Source organism: Fukomys damarensis, unplaced genomic scaffold (genome assembly GCF_012274545.1).
Source record: "Fukomys damarensis isolate Sample0158 unplaced genomic scaffold, DMR_v1.0_HiC HiC_scaffold_31, whole genome shotgun sequence".
Taxonomy (NCBI): domain Eukaryota; kingdom Metazoa; phylum Chordata; class Mammalia; order Rodentia; family Bathyergidae; genus Fukomys; species Fukomys damarensis.
Window position 1 is genome coordinate 10,683,936 of NW_022900943.1, and position 17,311 is coordinate 10,701,246.

At 39.9% G+C, this 17,311-nt stretch overlaps 1 long non-coding RNA gene across 1 annotated transcript in view; it reads right to left on the bottom strand.

The window, feature by feature from the left end:
- The window catches only part of LOC104866798, a 52,258-nt gene extending 40,047 nt beyond the window's left edge, over positions 1 to 12,211 (bottom strand). The window contains exon 1 of the long non-coding RNA XR_781572.2: positions 12,057 to 12,211. This is a non-coding gene — a long non-coding RNA (uncharacterized LOC104866798). The remainder of the gene's footprint in view (positions 1 to 12,056) is intronic.
- Positions 12,212 to 17,311: the final 5,100 nt, after the last annotated feature.

The following is a 17,311-nucleotide window of genomic DNA, read 5'->3' on the forward strand; positions in this document are numbered from 1 at the left end:
ATAGTTTAATCTGGTAGCCAAGTAAAGCCACTGAATGTTTTGGGGAAAAAAAGATCTAAAGGGATGGGAGGTTCATTAATGAAACGTTAGCCTGATTGGTGCTAGGCATCATGGATTCAATGATAGTATAATACCTGGAGTAGGAAAAGGCTAGTTCATGGAGATTGTCCTTGTACCCATTCATGTTTACTTCCACCCTCCTGGCCCAAGGCCACTGTGACCCTCCCCACAGGCCTCCTTCTGAGCCATGAAGTCAGAAGTCTGGTAAGGTATTAGTAATACTGGAAACAGTTACTAGGAAACTCAACTGACCCCAAGTTAAACTGGAGCTTAGTATCACACTTCTGACCGCTTGTTATGTATTGCCTAAAGGATGGGGAACCATATAGCAAAGCTAATGATTATGGCTACCATCATCGATCACCAAAGCTTATAATTACAGTTGCTTAACTTTAAATCAGTGTTTCACATATATACCTCTTACTGGGGACAAGCACTCCCTTATTCAAGCTTGAGGACTCCTAGCACAATAACTAGCCATAATCTACCTTCTTGCCACAGCAGCTGTGACCAACCATACTGTCCCGGTTTTTGTTACTTAGCTTCAGCTTTCTGTGCCATGGCGTCATTTGGTCGAGCAACGTACGTTTATTCAAAAATGCCTAAAGTGCTCAGTATTATCAGCACCAAACTATTCAACTTTGACGTGGTAAGAAATAATCGTGCACTGTGAAATAGTTATAATATAGTACATAGTCCAGGTGGGACGGTCAACTTGAGTAGGAAATGCCCCCCAACTAAATTGGAACAGCATTGTCCTGGGTGTGGCTAAAAGGATTTATTAAAGATAGAAGACTCATCCCGGGTGCGAGCGGCACCAACCCATAGGCTTGTTCTCTGAATGCAATAAAAGGTAAAAGAAGGAAGGCGCCCTTCCGTTTCTTCAGAGGAGCACCAGTCTTCACCTTCATCTTGGGCATCATCTCCTGGCTTCCAGCACAGACCTTTCAGCCTTCCAGGGAAGATCTTTGACCTCCTGATATGGACTGGCTTGAGACATTACAGGGAGCTCCAGTCCTTCGACTGGATTCTGCAGAACTGCAGTGCACTTTTCCACACCTAACTCTGTGGGCAGCCATTGTAAGGCAATCTTGTAAATTCTTATATATTTGTATATGTTGCATTGAATCTTTTTCTCTAGTAAGCACTTACTGATAACACCAAATAAAACTAAGTGGTCAAAAAATTTAAGAACCATTCGAAGGCATAGCTATTTTTGGCACATGTGTAATTAATCTGTAACCCAAAGGAAATAGCTAGCAATCTTTTCTTTTGTTAAAAATTGGTTCATGCTGGCTTAAAACAATTTGATCCAGTTTTCAACTGATAGAAAATATTTAAAATAGTTTGAAATGACTGAATTCAATTTCACCAGGCAAGAATTAGTTCAATCCATTAAAACTTACTTGCACTATAAAGTTATTCTCCTTATAGATAGCATTACATCTGCAGTATGTCATCCAAGGCCCAATGCAGAGTGGAAACTTTATACAAATTAACCATGGATAACTGAAATAAAATTAGTGAGCATCAGTTTGGTGGACACAATCACTATGCACCTCAAGACAGAGATTAGTGACAAGGATTTTTCTTACTGAAGGAACAGAACTACTCTGTACTAAGTGTGACTAACCACTATTCACATTTATCTACTCAGCACCTGAAATGTGGCTAGTCTGAATTAAATTGTATAGAAAGTATACAATACTCAAAAGATCTCAAACACCCAGTTAAAAACAACAAAAAAACCCAAAGTAAAATATATCATTTTGTCCTACTCGATTACTTGTTGATTATAATATTCTAGATACATTGGATTAAATTAAATGTATGTTAACTTTGCTTTTATCTCTTTTGTTTCTTTGTAATAAAATTTCTAGAAAAATTTAAATTACACCTGCGATTCCCTTACATTTCTGCTGGGCAGTAACAGAATAGAGGCCGTGTCCTGTCACCAGTCCCTCATCACAAGGGTCCCTCCTCACCTTTTCAGTACCTGTGCCCAGCACAGGCCAGGACACATTTCCATAAATGCCAGGAACTTACATTTGAGTAAGGACAAGTCATAGCACTCAAGGACCACCTCACCTGTCCCTCTAAAAAGCAAAAACAAAATATTGCCTGTGTTACTGCACCTTCATTGAATTTTGTTTTTTCTTAAAACATTTTCCAAACTTGCCTCTATCCCCCACCAGTGAATTTGTGCACTCCATGCTTCACCAAACTCCCTGCTTCTAATATTTATTTTCTTACATTTCCTTCTTATGAATATGTTTCTTAAAATGGAAAAAACAAACACATATTAAAGGCAATTTGTGACCTTTCGGCGTCACCATGATTCATTTAACCAATGCGGAGATCACTGTGCGTCAGGGACTACTCTAAATTCTAACGTTAACTCATTCAGTCCTCACTGTCACTTGTGGGAACCATTCTACTATTTTCTCCATTTCATGGATGGGAAAATAGCACAGAACAGGTCACTTGACCAAGATCATAGAGCTCTGGCAGTGTGTGGCAGAGGGGGGGAATTACCCAGGCTGATCTGGCTCCAGGGCCGTACTCCAATGACTTATTTAGTCTCCTGTGGGAGAGGTGGGCTTCTTCCCCACTTTTGTTACCTCTTAGGCCATGGCTTGCTCTACCTAGCCAGGATTTACAACAGATCTCAGTCTTTTCCCTACGTGTCATCTCCCTTGCTTTTGTGACTTGCCTGTCTTCTACCTCATTGCACCAAGTTCTTTCGTTCTGACTTCCAAGATAACAGTCATCTATTCTACATTAACCTGTGGTTATTTGACTTTAACTCACTGGCATTAACAATTACAATTCTGTTGGTTTATAAAGAGCTTTACATTTACAAAGCACTTGAAAGTACAATCATAAATTACCAAAGAGTTGTGGGAGAAAATGTGCTCCTTTTCATCCTGCTCATCTCAAAGAAGTATCTCTGGTTGTGATAACTCCCTGCATGGGAGGGCTTTGCTATCCCTAGTATAGGGCTAGCTTACCCCTCATTTTCATGATGTTTCCATATTCCTCATTCATGCATACATGTGCTGTTCTTCTCACAAAGGGATCTGAGGCAGTTTTCAAAAATAAATACAATCTAGCAGGATTAAATAAATAGATAAGGAAACCATGGCGGCCATTCATGTTCTCTGTGGCAAGGATCCAAATCACAGTTTCAGTTGCTTAGCAGCACCACGAAGGCCATCAGGAGAAACAGAGGCACAAGATATGCTCCAGGCCCACCAGGGTTCTTTTTTTCTGTGGAGGGATTTACCCAATCACGTCCGTGAGTAGTACCAGAGCTGTTGTAGGAACCTAGGAACCTTAACTCTTTAAAGATGAAGTTAGAGACCAGCATGATCAGAGGACTCAGCTTCCTCTCCTCTGAGCCCTGTCTAGATTCATAATTGGTGCTCCAAAGCCAAGCAACTCCTAGAGAGAAGACACTGCTTGTCCCTGATTTCTCACAGTAGCTTCTTAGGAAACAAGAGATAAAAAGAGGAAAATAAGGAAATTAAAGTGATTTGAGAGAAACATTGTTCAGTCTATAATTTGATTAATCCTCTCACTAAAATCCTTTTTCCTCCTGCCAATGGGGTAACGTGATTTAGTTACACTGGAAATTCCATTTTGAGACTATCCATACCTTATGAGGGTTTGACTTATGTGGTATAATGGAAATATATGGTGAAGGTTTAAATTTTAAAAATCATTATAATAAAAGACACATCGCCATCAATCCTCCTACAAATACGATCAAGCTTACACAAGCATGCTTATCCCATCATTCTTCTTACTTTCTGAAGGAGTTCTGCAAGTCCTCTTTCATGAGCGTTTCTGCAATGTGTAATAAAAAGCAGATGAAGGGCCAGGGATTTAGCTCAGTGGTTCTACTGCCTGCCTCGCAAGTGCAAGTTCCCAAGTTTGATCCCTGGTACCCACCCCCAAAAAGTAGTGAATGTTGTTGCTGAGTGCTGTCCAGTGGAAAGGCTGGCTCATAAAAACATCATGGTGTGTCCTTGTGTACCGTGTTCACTGGATCTGGTGCTGTGTGACTTCTGGGTTTTCCCCAAAGTCAAAATGACCATAAAACATAAATACTTTGACTTTAGTTAGGACATTGAGGCAGCCACTACAGTGCAACTCAATATCCTCACAAAAAGAGTGGCAAGAGTGACAGGCAAGTGTGCTTGAAGTGAGGGGTAATATTTTGAGAGGGATTAAAAGTGATGTCTTCTGCTGCAGTCAATGTTTAAAGATTTTTAAATTCACACTAGTTTTCGACCACACTGCATATATTTCAGCTTCACAGCGCGAAGGTGATATGAACTCCACACTACTTGGAAGTTTTCGCGGAGCTAACTAGTGATATATGCTAGGATGCCTCTCATAATGCTTGGGACAGCCAGCTGCGTGATCATGAGGGCGAACAACAAGTATTCCACAGTGTACTGTGAAATACACAGCTAAGCTATATTCAGCAGGTTAGGAATATTGAAGCATTTTCCACTTCTGTGAGGACAGAGGAGCAGCAGAAATTTACAGCTCCCCTTCCATAGGAAACGGTAAGGTCTTAAGAGGTCTCTTTGGAAATGGAGTTTTGGAGACACAATAATGACCATGCAAGTAGATGAACGAGGGGACTACTTGAGGGGACTGCAACATTGGAAGGAACAGGAAGCACAGTTAGATGGAGAGTGAACAAATTAGAACACACACACCTTATGATACTATATACTTGATGGATGCTGCCTATAAATTTGTTCCAAGTTTTCTGGCAGCCAAAAGAAAGAGAACCAGAATCCTTTATGAGAGTCAAAAGGTCTACGTAATAAAATCAACACAGTTACTCAGAAGTAAGATAGCTTTTCCTAGAACTGAGAGCTTCAAGGCCTCACTAAGGTGCCTATGCAATCAAACTCTGGAACGTTCTGCCATGGTATAAATCAATGAAAACAAATCCAGAAGGGCTATTTTTCCTTCAAGGTGCTCTCCAATATAGTCAATGTATTTCCATAACTGAAAAGTCATTGAATCACTAATAAATGAGATTAAGGTTTTATGCCTTTTCTTTTGAAATCACTTCTACCAGAGACCAAGAATTAATGTTGGTAATTTCAGGGTCTCATTCCAGCCTTGTTTCCTGACTCTTGGAGTTTTGCTTATCAAGCTTCAGAGGAATCTTCACTTAATAATCTGGCCACAGCTGATTAACAGAAAGGTAAATCCTGGAGTGAAGGAAAAAACCCTTGCCAGGCTGCACTGAGCTAATCAGGTTGTCTCCACTGAAGTTAAATCAGGACACCCAAATCCTGCTATATCGATGCATTCTGGAGAGACAAGCTGAAAGGGACAAAGTGGGGTCACAGCCAGCTGAAGCATGGGCACACTGAAGTCATGGGGCTACAGAAGCCCTAACCCTTGAGAGGAAGCCATTTCTCGTACATCCTTCTGTTTTGCCCTCCATTGTATCTTGTCAAAGGTAAGCAGGGAAACACATTTCCTTTTCCTGGGTACTCTTCCCTCTCACTTCCCCCAGCCTCCGTACTTTCAGACAAATCCCTTCTGGGACATCCTACGGAAATGGAAGGGGATTCTAGGAGCCATTGTCTGGTGAGCACTGAAATAAAGACGCAGGTCCTGCAGTAAACAAGTAACTGGTTGACTAACAGATTATACTGGTGACGACACATATCAGCATCTGACCTTTATACTGTAAAATGTATTCACTTCTGAAAAGGCAAAGCCAGCACTTAGAAATGACACCTTTAAGAGGACCTCATGCGCTGTGGGAGACAATGCCTCAAATTCCTGAAGGACAAAATTGACACTCCACTCTCCAGGAAACGGGATGTCAAGCATTAGCCTGAGCTCTTGCAGATTAAACTGGCAGTTTGCTACAGCAGGAGACCTGAGAAAAATCAATACTGCAACAATTACCTCTATAGCGTGAAAGCACTGGCCAGCATAAGTACCTCTGAGATCCCATTTCATGATACAGAGCAGCAGCCCCATTTCCTAATGAATGAGCCTTTCAGGGCCTACGGCTTAAATCTTCAAAACACCAGCATTCTTGCAAGACAGCCTGCAAGACAGGCTTTGGTATTCTAAATGGCTGGGAAGCAGCGTGCTCTAGGAAGAGGTCTCAGGCCACAGCGAGCAGATGCCCTGCAAGGAAACAGAGATGCCTGAGTCTTGGGCTTTACCATCCATCAAAGTGGAAGATATAGCTCAGGTATCGCCATTCATCTGAAGGCCTGATCTCTCTCCTGGTGAAGTGATAAGGTTGGCTGAGCACTCCTCACATGGGTGAGCTTGAAGGACTGCTGAGTGCACCAGTGAGTGTCCCTGACTGAGTAGAAGGACCCTGATGCCAGATGGACCCAACCTGACCTCTCTGCCTTGCACCCAGGGCACCTCTTTTAGTCCTCAGCTCAGCAAACCAGACAGTCCCAAAGCAAGTCTCCCACATCTAGGATCCTTAGAGCATGCACCTGCAGGATAATTCCCTGAACCCTTCTAGTCCTCAAGTTCAGAGGGTATAAGTCTAAGTGCATATTTCTGTCACTGAAAAGTGTTTCTCTTAAATTTCTCCTAGCTTGTCTGTGTCTAAGGCTTTAATTATTTCTCCTGTGTCTTCTCTTAGCAGTTTCAAAGTTTCAGGTCTTACACCTCCATTTTGAATTGTACAGGGTCTACGAATCTACTTTCACTTCTCCAAGTGGCCATGCGGAACCAAGCACCATTTGTCAAACAGGCCATGTTTTCTTCAAAGTATATTTTTTGCTCCTTCGTGCAGAATCAGATGACTGCAGTTCAATGAATTTGTTTCTGTGCCCTATATTCAGTTCCATTGGTCTAGGTGTCTATTTGAGTGCACGTACCATTATGTTTTTGTTACTATGGCTTTATAGCGTAATTTTAAACTGGGTAGTGTGATGTCTCCCACCTTACTCCTGTTGCTTAGGATTACATTGATTATTCTGGGTCTTTTGTGCTTCTGTATGAATTTTTAAATTGTTCTTTCTAGTTCTGTGAAGAATGTCATTCATTGGTATTTTGACGAGAACTGCATTGATTCTTTCAATTGCTTTTGGTAGTGTGGCCATTGTAACAACGTTAATTCTTCCAATCCATGAACAGGGGAGGCCTTCCTGATATGGAAAACTATGACTCCTAATTTGTTAGAAGTCAAATAGACAGAGGGGGAATAAATGTAGCTTCCAACCTGCTACATATCAGATATGCTGATTTTGTGTTCCCCAAAATTGAAGAATGAATGCTAAGGAACAATAGAGGTTAAGAACAGGAAAATTTTATTCAGGGAGATAGCTCATGAGAGACAGAGGGGACCCAAAAGTGTGTTGCCAACCAGCCCACTTCCCAAAGGAACTTTTATAGAGCAAAATCACAAGGTAGGTACAAAATCACCAGATGGGAACAATGTGGGTCAAAAGTATGATCAAGCAGTAAGATTACAAGTATAGCTTTTTAGGTGATATTGATCCAATGGGAAACAGGTCACCTAACAAGTGTGCATGGAATGAACAAAGAACTTTTTAGGAAGAGAAGGATCAGAGGTCCTGGTCACCCATGTCTATCTAGACTTTATTGGACCAGGCAATACCAGTTATAGTGTTTCTTATCCTTGGGGGCGGCAGGTAGGTCTGGTCAGTCTTTATCTATCAATGGATGTGCAATGTATTTCCACCCTCTGTACTGACTCCCTCTAGGGCCCAGCCCTGTCTGACTGCCTATAACATTTCTAAGCAACTTAGCTGTCTATAGTAAAATGTGCCACGTGTGTGGTCTCACAACATGAAAGAATGAAGTTGTGAGCCATAGGAGGAAGTTGGAAGAGTTGTACCAGAAACAGCAAAAAGCAGGCCAGCTCCTAGATTTCCAGGGAGTTCTTAAGTGAGTGACCACAGATACCCTTTTCAGGGATACTTTATACAGCAAAAGCACAATATGGCTTCAGCATGGGTCCAACTACAATCAGCCTATACAACTATAAGTACAGTCACTTAGCTAATACTGATCCAATAGGGAAATGAGTCGTGTTGCAAGGATATATGAAAAGAATTTCTGGAAGGAAGGACAGTAGGGTTCTGAATGTTTTTGTCACCCACCTATGTGTCTGATGTGTTTGTGGGCCCACTGGACCAGGTGGTGCTGATTGCACTGTACTCTCAAGTGGCTGTTCATCTTTCAGGCCTGGCTGTTACTTCTCCATCCTGAAGCCAGCTCTCTTCAGATTTGCCTCCAGCCGCAATCTTGATATCTTTATCTTTTTTTTTTTTGCTGACTTTCTTAATCCCTCTCTGACTGGGTATTAATCTCCACCTAGTTTAGCTGTCTATATTTCCATCTTCAACTGTTTTCTTCAATTTCTTCCTTCACTGTTCTGAAATTTTTATTGTAGAATTTTTCATTTTTGAAGTTAGACTGATTCACCAGGAAAATTTTTTTTAAACTATTGTGAATGAAATTGTTTTTTCTAATTTCTTTCTTGGTAGTTCATTATTGGTATATAGAAAAGTTATTGACTTTTTAAGATTGATTTTATATCCTGCTACTTTGCTGAATTTATCAGCTCTAAAAGTCTTTTGGTAGAACTTTTAGGATCTTATATGTACAGGATCATCCCAGAAAGCATAATTTTAGTTCTGCCTTTCTTATTCACTTCCTTTTTGTTGTCTTTTTGTGTCTACTTTCTCTAAAATAGGACTCAATAGCCCAGAAAATAATATCATCAATTAAAAAATGGGACTATATCAAATTAAAAATTTTCTACCCAACAAGGGAAACAACAGAGTGAAGAGACCTACTACAAAGTGGGAGAAAGTCTTTGGAGCTACTCAGCTGACAGAGGATTAATATCCAGAATATATAAATATAAACAAATTTAATAGCAACAAGTCAAGTGGCCTAATCAATAAATGGTCAAAAAAAACAAAGAGACACTTCTCAAAAGATGAGGAACAAATGGCTAATGTGTATACAAAAAAATGTTCAACATCTTTACCCATTAGGGAAATTCAACTAAAGAATACAATGAGAGGGCCAGGGATTTAGCTCAAAGACACCGCACCTGCCTCACAAACGCAAGGTACTGAGTTGGATCCCTGGTGCCAGAAAAAAAAAAAAGAGAGAGAGAGATTCCACATTCCATTTTACTGATTCAGTATGGCTGTCATCAACAATTACAACCCAGAAAGCATAATTTTAGTTCTGCCTTTCTTATTCACTTCCTTTTTGTTGTCTTTTTGTGTCTACTTTCTCTAAAATAGGACTCAATAGCCCAGAAAATAATATCATCAATTAAAAAATGGGACTATATCAAATTAAAAATTTTCTACCCAACAAGGGAAACAACAGAGTGAAGAGACCTACTACAAAGTGGGAGAAAGTCTTTGGAGCTACTCAGCTGACAGAGGATTAATATCCAGAATATATAAATATAAACAAATTTAATAGCAACAAGTCAAGTGGCCTAATCAATAAATGGTCAAAAAAAACAAAGAGACACTTCTCAAAAGATGAGGAACAAATGGCTAATGTGTATACAAAAAAATGTTCAACATCTTTACCCATTAGGGAAATTCAACTAAAGAATACAATGAGAGGGCCAGGGATTTAGCTCAAAGACACCGCACCTGCCTCACAAACGCAAGGTACTGAGTTGGATCCCTGGTGCCAGAAAAAAAAAAAGAGAGAGAGAGATTCCATATTCCATTTTACTGATTCAGTATGGCTGTCATCAAAAATTCAAAAAAACATGGGCCCATGATTTAGCTCAGCAGCTCCACACCTGACTTGCAGGCACAAGGTCCTGAGTTCGATCCCTGCTATCCCCCCTAAAAAATGCAAAAATCAGTAATTTCTGGGGAGAAAGTGAGGAATAAGGAGCTCTTCTACACTGCTGATAGAATGTAAATTAGTACATCCACTATGGAAATCGATGTGGAGGATCTTCAAAGCACTAAAAACGGAACCATCATTTGATCAAGATGTACTACTCCTCATATCTGAAGGAATTCATGGCAGCACACGACGGGAACACCTGAACACCCACATTTATTGAGACACAGTATACAACAGGCAAGGCATGGAACCAACCTGGGTGCCCATCTATAGGTGACTGGATAAAGAATCGTGGTATAGAAACACAGGGAAGTATTATTCAACCATACAAAAAGAACAAAATTCTGTCACTTAAAAAAAAAAAGATGGATCTGGAGTTGGGGATCATCATGCTGAGCAAGATAATCCAGACCCAGACAGACAAACACCATATACTCTCCCTGATATATGGATATAAAAGATGATAAGAAGACAGAAGAGAGGCTATTACTAGACAAGGAGAAAGAAAGAAGGGGAAGGCGTGTCAGGGTAGGTAACAGGGTGCAAGAATATGACTAAGTGCATTTTACACACTGAAACTTCCCAAAGGAAAACTGACACTCACAGTGAGAGGGACAAGGAAAGGTTTGTCTGGGAGGGGAATGACTAAAGCATGTCACGTACATCTTCAAATCTGACAAATGAAACCCATTAATCTGTATAACTATAACCAATGAGCACAACTGAAAAAAGTGTGGCGGGGGGAAATAATCCTCCCAGTTGTATCTTGTTCAGTTTGGCCAGTGCGAGCTGAAGACAGAGCTGTCACAGTGACTCTCATTGATAAGATATACAGTACTTCAAAACAGCAAAGGGACACTGTCTCTTAACCAACAAATGCAATAGTTGAACCTCAAGAACGAGTTATCAAAAAAATGGAGATTTTTTTTTTAATAAGAGGGAAATACTCACAGAAAAGACAATGGAGGAAATGCATAGAGCAAGCAGAGGTGAGACGTAATGTGGCAGAGTGAGAAGGCATGAGAGAAGCTGTCTGGGCATCTCTAGCTCCATAACCAGGAATCCTGTACAGCCCCAAGGTAGCTCCCTTTCTTTTGTAAATGAATTTGAGTGGAGTTTTTGTATTGACATTAGAGCAGCCCCAACTGCAGTGAAAATACTGAAATGGGCAAATACTGGGGAAAAAGAAGAATACAAGAATGTTTGGGTGATCAGCCAAGAGGAGATCCAAGACCTGAATCATGGAAGATGGAAAAATGTAAATATATTGTGACAATGCGGTGATCATAGCTGAGCTGCGTGACACATTACTCTCTTTAGAAAAAGGCATACACTTGCAGACAATGATAATTAAATTCAATCATTAATGAATACTGGTTCTTTAAGGCAGTCATTCTTCAAAGTAAGATTCCAAAACATTTGTTTTGGTTTGTCAAAAACGGTAGTGGCGAAACACTTTGAAAAATCTTCCATCCTTCGTAAAATCTAAGTTTCAACAAATACCTCAAAAGGCGGTTTCTAGAGAGACATATGCTACTTGAGGTGAGTAATAACAGCTGTGGCTCTGTAACATACTTACCATTTATTATTAAAGTAATATTAATAATTAATATAATAATGTGATATTAATAATGTATTATTAATGTAACATACCATTAGTCCTATGATAAAATCACGATCCTGTAAGAAAAGAAAACCTAGAAATAAATCACGACAAAAGAGTACACTAGTTCCTCAGATTGTGATTAGAGAAAGCATGATGTAGACAAGATACTGCAACTACAGAGCTGAACCTGCAGTGACTTTTGTCCTTACAGCCTCTTGGTCTGGTAACTTTGAGCACATAGCTACTGGTTTGCAAAGAGCATTCAGTCCAAGTTTATGTCCCCATTTCATTATTGGTTTGGTGGTGTTAAGATGCACAATCATCACAGATTCAGGAACCAAAAGGAACAGTCAAGACTTCACAAGAGAAGTCAACTGTTCCCTGCTAAGCACTTTCATGTTTCCCCTGAAAGAAGCTCCTTCCACAAACACTGAAAAGCATCGTGGGGCGAGGGGACAGCACAGCATGATGACAGGGGTATAACACAGCCACCTCCCGAGTTCTCACTTACTGAAGCTTCCTGGTATAATGTGTACATGTGTGGTTGCTTCATTTATAACAGATTCATCCTCGCTGTTTTCCTTTAGCGTCTCATTTCCCGAAGCTTGGTTCTGTTACCCAGGATAACACCCAGGTTGAACATTCTCATACCCAGTTAGGGTTATGAACTCTTAGGATCTAAAAGCAAACACAAGCATTTAAAATTATATGTTTGTCTGATGCATTATGATGAGTTTTTGGATCCACTAACAGGTTGTTGCCCCCAGTTAGAAATAACTGATCTCCTCTTGTCAGTGCAGAAAGGGCTCCTGAGCAGGTGTGCAGGAAAAGTCTCTTCTGTGAATCACATGCTGGTTTGTCCCACATAAGGTCACTTCCTTCTCCGTCTTCAAGGGCAAAGCCTGTTCTCAGCCCTTCACAGGATTTAGACGAGAGGAAAGGCATCCTCGCTGACCAACGCTTCTAGGACGTTCAGTCGCTAGTCTAACTGCTTCCAATTCCACTGAATTTGGGATGAGGCCATGTTAGTAGCAGTGTATTTCTGAACAGGTAGGGGATGTGAGGGAATTGACAAAGATGGGATCTTGTACCGGGCAGGGGGAACAGCTTAGCAAAGGATTCTAAGAAGAGCTTGCCCAAGGAAACACACTATCTAAGAAGCTGAGAAGACCCTCCTGCCTAGAGATGCATCAAGTGTCCACGCCAGGACAGGAAGCCATGGTCTGTCTCACTGGCTAGCTTCAACGTGAGCTGCCAAAGTTGACCAGAGATGATCTGACGGCATTAAGGATACTCTGTGGAATCATAAAATTCCCCTCGATCCGCTTATTCCACATGGGGTACCAAGTCCACAAACAGGGCAGTTGTCAGCCCCATTCAAATAACCTCAGAGAAGTAAACATGATCGTTTCAGAAAGTTCTAAATTAACAAGGAAATTACTGTCATTGAATAAAATCACAATCTTTGGGAGCTCAGTCATCCTCTTCAATAGTACAATACTTCATTCCACTCACTTTCCAACCACATGGCCCCGATTTGTAAGAAGATCCAGGAAATTCAGCTTTCATATGTGCATAGGAAAAGGTAATGCCATATATATTTAGCCAGACTCTCATACATTTATTTAGTTTTCTCTTCCAACATATTAATTTCCTGTTACACCACACAATTCACTTTTTAAAAGCTGTAATATGGCATTTACCTAAGTTTCATTTTCAATAATTTTTGGCTCATCTATACATACACCTTTTTCAAGGCTGTTCTCATTTAAAGAATGCTTTTTCTTTATTTCTTTGAGGATTCCACCCAACGTAGTTTTAAACACGTAGGTCATTTGCTTCATATATTTACATTTATTTAAGTGTGGCTTGTCTCATTTGCTGTATCTATCAGCTGGTTGTCATTGTTATGGATTTTTAGGCATATATTTTAACTTTTGTGTGAAAGCTGATAGTGTATTAAAATTTTTGCCATTTCTCACCGAAAGTGCATTGTTATCTGAATATTTTTTCTTTGACAAGTTGATTTTTAAATTAATATGAAAATATAAAAGATCAAGGATAGCCAAAATACTTTTTAAAGAACAGCTAATATATTCCTAGAGAAAACTAAGAAGTTTGGAACTTTACAAAGAGCTCATTATTTAGATTAATTGTGGGGAGAATTAACATATTTGAAACAGTGAGTCTTCTAATCTTTTGCTGTGAATTTTCTACTTTCTAATTTCCATTAGTAAGTATTTCTATGATTTTCTTCATAGAAATTGTTCTATTTGTCTTAGATATTTCTATGCTCCTGTTTTCATAATGGGTGTATGTTAAAAAGTTTATCTTTTTATTTCTAGAGTACAGTATAGAAATTCAGTTGACCTTTGAGTACTGCCCTTGGATCCAGGAATTTTGGTAAACTAATTATTTCAATTCCAATAATTATTTTGGAGTTTTCATCTAATTACCTGTTGATACTGACTATATGGTCTGCATTTCTAGTCTTCTTACCATCTCCTCCTCCTCTTCCTCCTCCCCCCTTCCTTTCATCTCCGTCCCTCCTCCTTCCGCTCCTCCCCCTCTTCTCCTCCTCCTTCCGCATCCCCTTCTCCTTGCCCTCCCTCTCCTTCTTCCCCTCCTCTTTTCTTCCTCCTCCCTCCTCCCTCTTCCTCTTCTTCTTCTTCCATTTTCTTCCCCCCCTGCTATCCTCACCAGAGTGTCCAGGGTACTGTTCAGGAGCACTGGTGCTAAAAGGAATCCTTGTCTATTTTCTAGTCTCAGAGACATAGCTTTTCTCATTTCATCATTAAGTAAAGGCTCATTGTAAGCTTTTTGTCCTCATTTTTTTTAACCAAATTCCATTTCTTCTATTTCTATTTGCTACATTTAAAAAAATATGAGTAGAAGTTTTTTTTATCATATCAACTATGAACACAAAGTTATACATAATACTAAAAGCAGTAATAATGGCTAACATTTATTGATATTTATTTGTAGCCAAGTTTTACTCCAAACATTGTACTTATAATAAATAATCTAATGATCATAAACATCACTGAGGTAGATTCCAATCACATATCTTACAAATGGAAGAGATCCACTGAAGTTAGGTTAATACATCCAGGACCATACAACTGCTAAGGGTGAGGAAGTGGGATTTGAATCTCAGCATCTATATTTAAAATTTTTGTGCATTGTTGTCACCTCCATAACCCTCCTACACAGTACTAATCTAGAAAATACATTATATAAAGTCCTGGAGAGAGAACCAGGCATAAAATAGGTACTAGATAAATGCCAGTTCTTTTAGCTCGGTAATGTCTTCTGAGTTACCAAAAAAAAAAAAAAGTCAAAGATTCCAAAGTTGAGGGCTTAATCTGAGCTGAGAGGACCTTAACATTTCTCTCTTTCAGGGCTGTTAGAAAAGAACACATAATGCTGAAGTTATTCCATTTGGATTTCTAAAAGCTCCTGGCTCAGATTCATACAGGTCCTGACTACGCATTGCCTTTCCTTCATTGTTCACCTCATCCTGGATGCAGCACACTTACAAGACAAGACATGTGTCATTCTCTTGCACAGTTCATCTTTAGAACTCATGCCTAGCTAAGGGCAGCGTGATAGTAAGATGACGTCGGAATGGTAATATACCAGGCAAGTTCTCAACATTTTATTAGAACTGGCGTGATAGCCACACTAACTGCCCAACAAGTTCTCTTACAGACTGCCTTTGGTGTCTCTTCCCTGTCCTGCATTCAGTTTCAAGAACTGTGTTCAGGTTTCTTGTAAAAGCTTTTGTGACTCTTCACGTGCTTACTCTCTGCCCTTACACATACCATTTTGTGACTATTTACTAGCACATCTGCCTCTGTCCAGGGACGTGTACACCATGAGGAAGGCACTGTGTCATGCTTATCTTTATATTCCCATCACATAGCAGACTGACAAAAAGTAAATGGCAAAATGAATACTAATTGAATATGTAGGTGGATGGATGACGCTGGACAAGACTGACTCCTTGGAACACCACTGCGGTCTTCTATTTACAGCCTTTGCTTGTGTTGCTCAGAGTATTGTGGTCATGAAAATATACCTGTCTGTCTGCCTCAGAAATATTGCCTTTCTTCTCCATATCGTTATGTTGACATTGCTTCCCAGATGAAGCTTGCTTTCATTTTTTTAATGGCTTACCTAACTTGAATTTCTGTAATCTTAAAAATGTTGTGAGCCTCTTTACCCTTTCTTTCATTTGGTTCCCGATTTGCCGTCAGCAAGTGAATATAAACAAGAAACCGGTTCAAAGGAGCTCAAGCCCGCTCATGCTGCTAGGAAGCTCAGGCTGTGTCTCAGCGTAGTTCTCTGTGAATAAGCATCTGCATACTGCAGAAGTCACGCTTGCTTACATAATTTTAAGGCTTTAAACCAGAATGAGGAACAGATATTCTTTCTTATCAATTCAATTCTCAAGGAAAATATGTGCTATGTTGCATTGGACTGCGTTGATCATTTTGGCTCAACATCTGAAGTCCTGGCTTTGGAGCCTGGGCAGACAGATAGAGGGTATCCACAAAGCAATTCCGTTTGCTCTACTTTCAACCTAACAATATATGTTTTAAAATTAAGTGTGCTGTGCACACAGCCATCGAGGGAGTGTGTGTGTGTGTGTGTGTGTGTGTGTGTGTGTGTTTGCTTGAAATATAGATGTTTTCTTTCATTCAGCTTGAATGTAAAAGCAGCTCTCTAGATCACCTCAGGGTACTTTTCAAATTTTCTCTGATATCCAGTTGGAATTATGCACACTCATTTTCTAAATTCTGCAAAGAAAACTGTTGGATTCTCTGTGACATTGACCATAACTGTAAATTTATACTGCTTTTTTCCTTTTTCCCACTTCTATCTCCCTTTCAAAAGTGTGCTTCTTCTCCTGGCTGCATCTTCATGAGTGTTAAATGCTTTTTTGAAATCTTTCCTTTTTATTATCAGCCATCTTGCTCTGTTTTATCTGCCACAGAATTATTCCATATTCTAGATTGATTCCTGGCTGTAAAAAGGGAATGCTACTGTTTGAGATGAGATTCTGTCTTATAAGTGTTAAGTTTAGCTCAACAATATCAAAATCCTACCCAGACGGATAAAACACACTCTAAAGTCTTAAAATAAAAGAAACCCATTCCACAGAGTCCTAACATCTCCTTTCCTTGTGATTACTCCACTTATACATTTTCCTTGGCTTTCTTTACTTTAATGGGAATTTTCACATTGTAAAGTGACTTGAAATCCCTCAGCAAGATTATAAAAGCTAAAGATTGTCCATGCCCTACACTTAGAGATTCTGACTGAGGAAGTCTAGGTTGAGGCCCAGGAATGGCCTTCCAAAGAAATATTCCTGGTGACTTGAATGCAGGAAGCATAGGGATCACGTTTTACAAAGCACTGACTGTTACTGAGTGAAGTCCATATTCTTCAGTGTCATGCACCTGTCATCAACTATCTCCTGTCTGTTAGTTTCTTCTCATCGTCTGACACTACCCTGTAAGTCCACTGTCCATCTTTACTGGTCTTTGTCACCTCTCCAGATGTCCCCATGGCCTTATCACTTCTTCACCTTTGAATGTGCCAGGATCCTTCCACTTCCAAAGTGCACCAACTCAACCTTCGAGAGCTGTTTCCCACATCTCCCTCTCTTTAAGGCCAAGACTGAGGTGGTCATTCCTATAGTGTGAATGCATAAATAAACGAATGAATCAACAATCATTTATCACTCTTCTTCCTATTTCA